This window comes from Gopherus flavomarginatus, chromosome 10 (assembly GCF_025201925.1).
Source record: "Gopherus flavomarginatus isolate rGopFla2 chromosome 10, rGopFla2.mat.asm, whole genome shotgun sequence".
In the NCBI taxonomy this organism is placed as follows: Eukaryota; Metazoa; Chordata; order Testudines; family Testudinidae; genus Gopherus; species Gopherus flavomarginatus.
The window spans coordinates 52108556-52116326 of record NC_066626.1 but is presented as its reverse complement, the minus strand read 5'-3'; the positions used below and the strand labels follow the sequence as shown (position 1 = coordinate 52116326).

The 7771-nt window shown below is 40.6% G+C and overlaps 1 pseudogene; it reads right to left on the bottom strand.

Moving 5' to 3' along the window:
• Positions 1 to 603: 603 nt before the first annotated feature.
• On the bottom strand, positions 604 to 695 carry LOC127030554 (uncharacterized; annotated as a pseudogene).
• Between the last annotated feature and the right edge of the window lie 7076 nt (positions 696 to 7771).

Sequence of the window (7771 nt, the reverse complement as noted above, 5' to 3'; positions counted from 1 at the left end):
AGGTGGAAAAGTTCTGGGAAGAAAATGGGGAGCTATTGGGAGACAAAGAGATAATAAGAGACTGCAGTAGGGCTGTTGGAGAGGCTGGAAAAACCATGCTGGAAAACTCTGAGGGTTTTGGACTAATTGGACAGTTGCAGGGAAGGAGGCTTCCTATTTCACCACCCATCTTGTTGGATGAGGACATGGGCTAGCCCCACAATAGCCTCAGAGCTCTACCTCCTGCATGCTGGGGATAAAAAGACTCTAGACAGTTCCCCTTTCCCTTGCTTCCAGCATTGTTGGTATTGGATGGTGAGATGATATGGGGATGCATAAGTGGGTAGGACTGAATGGAGCATCAGTACGTGAATGGCAAATGGATTTGCTGGGTAATTACATCCTCCAATGGGCAACCACCAATGTTCCCTTTCACAAGTGTCTGAAGTAATACCAAAAAGGTTTCATAGAATATCAGGGTTGGAAGGGACCTCAAGAGATCATCTAGTCCAACTCCCTGCTCAAAGCAGTACCAATACCCAAATGGCCCCCTCAAGGATTGAACTCACAACCCTGGGTTTAGCAGGTCAATGCTCAAACCACTGAGCTATCCTCCTCCCCCCCAAAAAAAATGTATGTGTCATCCTTGCGCAGGGGCCATGCTAATCTTCTCTGTATCGTTCCAATTTTAGTATATGTGCTGCTGAAGCAAGCACAAGTTTCTTGGGTTCCCCCACCTCTGGTCACAAATGGAATGGGTATAGCTAAGTTTCCTACCTCTTCCTACCTCTTTTCTAGCCACCTATCACTTTGATTCACCATTGGCTTACTCAGCATGTTATTGCTAGTAATCGTGTGTTACAGTTTTCTGCTTAAAGATGTTCTCTCTTTTTTTTTAGGAGGAGGGATGGTATGTCCCCAAACACCAACACCAGCTAAACTTTACACTTACGTTGAGTACTGAGTAACTACTAGGCCTAATGTAAATGATTATTCCATAAAAACTCATGTCAATATTTTATTGCTCTACATTAGCATTGTGCTGGGACAGCAGTGTAGACAGTGCTTCCACGCCCTCTTTTCCCCATCAGCTCCAGCTAATTGAAACATTTTTTAAAATCAGAGGTAATGGGGTTAATGATGCCAAGTTACATACAATAAATGAAGTACACAAAATCAGGTTAACATTCATCCACCATGTCTTGACTTTTGGGTGCTTAATTTCTCAAATTTAACATTACACTTAAGTAGTTTTTCCACACATAGCAAAAAACATGGAAGCTAAGACAGATAAAAAGGAACATCACAAAAAAATGTTACAAGATACTAAAAATAGGGATTTAGATCCGAACCTCTTTTCAGTCACAGAGGGCTTACAGTGTTTGCTACATATAAAATAAATGTATTTAACATTCCTAGCTCTCTCCTTGGTTCTTGCACATTTTGTCCTGTCAGTAATTTGAATCTATTTCAAATTACTGATGAGTGTGAACTGCTGCACTGAAATGCGATTATCAGGGACTAACATCTCCTCTTTCCCCCTCACTCAGGAAGTGGGGAGAGGAGGAGAACTAGTAAAGGGAAACATATCTTGCTGGTGTCCTTTAGAACAGAATTCAGTCCTTCCTCAGTCCCCTGCAGTTGTGAGGGCTAAAGACATATCCTTGTGGTGATCATTGGAAGTTCAGGGAGGTGAAGGTGCAGATTTACCTGAGCTCCCTGAATTTGTGGGGTTGTTTGTGGTTGGCAGAAAAGGCACATAGCACTCTGCAAGTGCCCACACAGTCCTGAGGTAAAAGGAGACATCACAGGTGCTCCTCTGCACCCATGGCCTTGAAAGGATGACGCCATAAGTAGAGGCAGCATCTCTGGCATAAGAATAGAAGACCAGAGACAGGTAGGCCCAGCTAGAGTGCAATATCACTCTTCATTTCAGTGCATGAAACTGGTCACATGATTGTTCAGCTGATTGTGCCAAAACATAGTCTTATAAAACCATTTGTTTAAACTTGATCAGCTCTTCATTCATTAGACCAAATGACAAACTTGTAATCAATTGAACAAACACAATTAGAATAAAAATACTGTGCAAGTAAGAAGCTATCAAAAAATCTACATGGATGTAATTAGGAAATTTCAAAAAGGGTGGAGAATTCTGAGGACTAGATTCTGCCACATAGTTGCAGTAAGTAGCATCTCATTCTGCAAATGGTCTCAGTGGAACTACTCAGAGTAAGGTAATAATAAACCTGAATAATGCTGGCAGAATCTGGGTCTCGATAAGTTATATACTTGGCCTTTAGGAGCATCTGTGATACACACCCAAGATAGAGGTATTCACCCATAACTCCAGCTCTCCACATAACTCCAGCTCTCCACAGACTCCAACTTTGGCCTGGTCTACACTTTGGGGAGGGGGACAGGTGGGGAAATGGATCTAAGATATGCAACTTCAGCTACGAGAATAGCGTAGCTGAAGTCGACATATCTTAGATCGACTTACCTCCCGTCCTCACAGCACAGAATCGATGGCCGTGGCTCCCCCGTCTACTCCACTTCCGCCTCTCACCCTGGTGATGTTCCAGAGTCAATGGCAGAGCGTTCAGGGATCGATTTATCGTATCTCAATCCCCGATAGATCAGTCGCTACCCGTCAATCCGGCAGGTAGTGTGGACGTACCCTTTGCGATGTTCCAGTAAGGAACAGGCTGTCGTAAACAGATAAGTAAGAGTTGATAGAACAAAAGTGCTTCATATCTCTTTTGCCTGGAAAGGGTTAACAAGAACAGTGAGCCTGGCTGTCACCTGACCAGAGCCCCAATCAGGGGACAGGATACTTTCACATCTTGAGGGAGGGAAGTTTTTGTGTGTGCTGTTAGATTTTGGTTGTTGTTCACTCTGGGGGCTCAGAGGGACCAGATGTGCAACCAGGTTTCTCTCCAATCTCCCTGATACAGGCTCTTATAAGGTCAGAATAGTGAGTACTAGGTAGATAAAGCGAGTTAGACTTATGGTTGTTTTCTTTATTTGCAAATGTATATTTGGTTGGAAGGAGTTCAAATGTGTATTTGGTTGGAAGGAGTTCAAATTGGTATTTTGCTGAAAAGATTTTAATTTGTACTTGTATACTTAGGCTGGGAGGGTATTCCCAGTGTCTATAGCTGAAAGACCCTGTACCTATTCCACCTTAAATTTACAAAGATAATTTTTACTGTTTTTCCTTCTTTAATTAAAAGTTTCTTGTTTAAGAACCTGATTTTTTATTATTCTGGTGTGAGACCCCAGGGGACTGGGTCTGGATCCACCAGGAAATTGGTGGGGAGAAAGGAGGGAAGGGGGAGAGAAAGGTTAATTTTCTCTCTGTGTTAGGATTACTTTCTCTCTCAGGGAGAATCTGGGAGGGGGAGAGAGAAGGAGAGGGGAAGGTGAATTTTCCTCTCTGTTTTAAGATTCAAGGAGTTTGAATCACAGTAATCTTCCAGGGTAACCCAGGGAGGGGAAGTCTGGGAGAGGCAACAGTGAGGGAAAGGATTTACTTTCCTTGTGTTAAGATCCAGAGGGTCTGGGTCTTGGGGGTCCACAGGCAAGGTTTTGGGGGGACCAGAGTGTACCAGGCACTGAAATTCCTGGTTGGTGGTAGCGCTACAGGTTCTAAGCTGGTAATTGAGCTTAGAGGAATTCACGCTGGTACCCCATCTCTTGGACGCTAAGGTTCAGAGTGGGGAATTATACCATGACACAGGCATATACAACTGTAGAACATTCCAACCGCTAGTGACTAAAAACTGCCTTTTGCCAACCAGGGTAAAACACACATTAAGGAATACTACAATAATGGTCAAAAACACAGGTGTAACACCATTTTAAACCAGTGATCTAGAATATTGGAGTACTGTATATTTTCTATAAATAGTTTAAATATACTTTAAATGTAATGTTTTAGATATCAACAGCTGCTATTTTTGTTTCTTTTATTAATTTAGACAATAAAAAACAAACATTTTAGCAACTTTCAGGAAGAAATACAAATGCAACAAGCAACAGTAAGCACAGGAAAAGTTAGTGAGTCAAATGATGAGTAAACCACATATGCAAAAGATATTCACCCTAAAGACTTGATTCCCACACAGAAAATTAAGGACGTTCAGAATTAAGTACCCTCAACCCAGTCTCTTGGGTCAACAGATATTGCAGCCAACTATACAACTTATGTGACTTCACAGCCTGCTCTGACACCCTGGCCTATCTAGCTTTGATATAAAGAGTATTGTACCACAGTTTGGTGTTAGCTGTGAATTTCATGATTTTATTGAGTTAAGAGAAGATATTTTGGGTTCCTAATAAATTAGGCTTCAAAACTGTTGGTTCAGGAAAGTAATAATCTATAAAGGCTAAATCCTATTGTGCGTGCCATACCCAAGAAGCCAGCCTTTGGACACCAAGATTCTTCCTGAGAAAATCATGGAGTCACCCTGGATCCATAACTACAACACTAGACTGCAGCAGACCTGACACACTTGTACCCTCACTTCGTAGGGAGCAATGACTAGAAAATATTCTTAGGGGTGAGGCTACCACTACCACTTACTCCACCTGTAGCCCACCCAGCCATGGCACCAAAACACCACACAGAGAGCCCTTCAGAGCTGTGTACAGTGAATACCACTGGGATTGTGATATTGCTGATTTTGCTACCTCTGAGCTCTGGTGCAGTTGGGGGGGAGGGAGAGAAACAATTTCCCTCACAAAGATTAAAGATGGATCCAAGCTATGCAGATCAAACATCCCCAAATCTATGGAGGGAGGGAGGGATGGCTGGATTCAGAGATTTGGTTCAGGGACATCTCTAATGGGGTACACACAGAATTAGAAGTAAAGTGAATGAAATATTGCCTGAGTCAAAAGAGCAGGATATGGCCCTAAGAGTATATACTCTGCTTCTTATTTCATTTCAACTGGACCTTGGAATTACTGAGGAATTATTACAGTGCATAAATAAACAATACCGTGCTTTCTATACTACATAGGAAAGTAGCTCCCAGCTTCACCATTACCAAAGGCAGACTGAAAGTACATCAGAACCTTCAGGAATTATAGTAGTGCCATTACAGGGCTTTAGGGACAGTACCTCATAATGCTATTGTATTTTATTAAGGGTTTTCTTTCACACAGAAAAGGAATACACACTTGTATGACAACAAACCAATCTCTGACAGGAATAATTTAAAGTGAAGGCACATAGCACAGTCCTAGTATGAGTGGGTGCAACTCCATTATTTTACTATTTCTTTGTCTAGCAGTAGCTGCACCTAGAGTCCCCAGCCCTCTTGCACTAAGCACTGTACAAACACATAGCAAGGAGAGATTCCCTGCCCCAAAGATCCTTATGTAACTCTTTGCAGTCAGCTTTGGACTTACCTTGAATAATCTTGTATTGTCTGCAAACTTTGCCACCTCACTTTTTAACCCCTTTTCCGAGTATTTAGGAGTATGTTGAACAGTACTGGTCCCACTACAGATCCTTGGAGAACCCCACTATTTACGCCTCTCCATTCTGAAAACTGACTACCCTTATTTCTACCCATTTTCCATATATTTTAACCAGTTCCTGATCCATGAGAAGACCTTCCCTCTTATCCCATGACTGCTAACTTTACTTAAGAGCCTTAGTGTGGGACCTTGTCAAAAGGATTTCTGAAAGTCCAAATACACTATATCAACTGGATCACCCTTGTTTTCATGCTTATTGACACCCACAAACAATTTTAATAGATTAGTGAGGCATGATTTCTCTACAAAAACCATGTTGACTCTTCCCCAACATATGTTCATACATGTGCCTGATAATTTTGTTCTTCACTACAATTCCAAAAAATTTGCCTGGTACTGAAGTTAGGCTTACCAGCCTATAATTGCCAGGATAGCTTCTGAAGTCTTTTTTAAAAGTCAGCGTTACATTATTTATCTTCCAGTAGAGAAGCTGATTTAAGCAAACTTATGGGAAAAGTGAAGACAATTTGTATTTTAGGTTAATGGAGTAGTGCTTACTTTCAGCAAGTATGACTTCTTGACCCTTCATTCTTAATGGGCCAAATTCAGCCCAAAAAGAGGTCTCCTGAAGCTAATGGAGTTACCCCAGGGATAGACTGAGACCAACATGCACAGTTATTTCAGGAATCTTGGGCATAATGGAGCGAAACAGGTAAATCATCAATTCTAACTTTGAATTTCCAGGCTTTGTTGATTTTGTTTCATAACATCATTTAAATATCTATGTTGCTTTTTCTTGTGGTGTTAATAGCTTTAATTGAGAGAGAGAGAGAGAGAGAGAATATATATAGATATAATATCAGGGCAAATATTTGTTGTATAAGATAAACACAATTATCTAAAATTTAATCGTCATACAACTTATTAAAATAGATTACATTTTAATGTGCACTGCAATTTGTGCATTATACAGAACCCTCTATATTTGCAGCTTCTACTGTGTGACTACCCTGACAACCTGCACAACGGAAGATATATGGGCAGGGAGTGGGGGAGGAGAGACACTATCTTTCTCTAAATGGATGTATTTGGTGTTGATAGTCAGATACAGTTTTCACCTTTATCCCAGCTTGTTTCTGACCCACTGAGTTAGTGTTAATCACCCCTGTAGGCACCAGTAATTTCCCCATATGTGGAATTTGATAAGTTAGAGCACCCACTTCAATTCAAGAAGATTCCAGCTGACTATCCAGTTATCTCTAGGGACAGCTTCAAGCACTTCCATGCCGGTCCTTGTATTCTTAGCTTTATCAAGTGCTTTACACTTTTTGTCTTTTATCTCTTAATTGAGACCTGACTGCAAGAAATGCCTATCTCTTAAACTGTGTTGCCTTAAGTATTAACTTTAACTGCTTTGGCTACTTGAAAACCTTAAGAACCTGGAAAAAGATGGAAAATGTCCCAAATCTTTATTTAGAAAAATTGTGTAAATGCTACAGTGTAATAAAAAAAATATTTTTCTCCCTCTCCTACCTCCAGCATCCTCCAAAGTAAAAAATAAATAAGTGTGTGTGTGTGTGTTAATGACAAACCTAAGCCAACATTGTGTCCTCCCTTTTTCAGCTGGCAACACATTAAAATGCACAGGTTCTGAAAAAAGAAGAGGCATACAGTATTACTAAATTAATGATGTACGATCAATAAGTTATTTAGCAATTAAAGGTGATAGAGAATTCTTTTTATTTCACTCTAATGATCTGTTAGTCCATTCTGTTGTAATCAGCATCAGCAGATACTTCCTAATGAAGTTTAGGACATGCACATATAATCAGTCAGCACAGTCTGCCTATCAAGGCAAATATTTTTATTTCTGAATATTTTTTTCCACGTCAATTATATGGAGAGGTAAAAAACTCTTTATGTTAAAATAATGGTGGGAAAGATGTAGATTTTATTATTGTGCCTGCTACCGGCTTGTTGTGCCCTTGGCACAAGTCACTAGAGCCAAAACATTTTAGAAGTGGCCTCTGATTTTGGATACACACCTTGAAACATCTAGCGCCTGAGTTTTAGAGATCTGGGAGGATCCACAATTCACGTTGATGTCAGTTGGAGCTATGGGTGCCTAGTATCTTTAAGTAGCAGGTCTAAGATAACTTAGATTGGACACCCAAAATCAGGCATCCAAAAATCAGAGGCCACTTCTATAAAAGTTGGCCATAATCTTTCTCTCCTTTGTAAAATGAGGGTAATACCACCTGCCAAATAATTCCTGCCAAATTCATTAGTGTTTGTAAAGAGC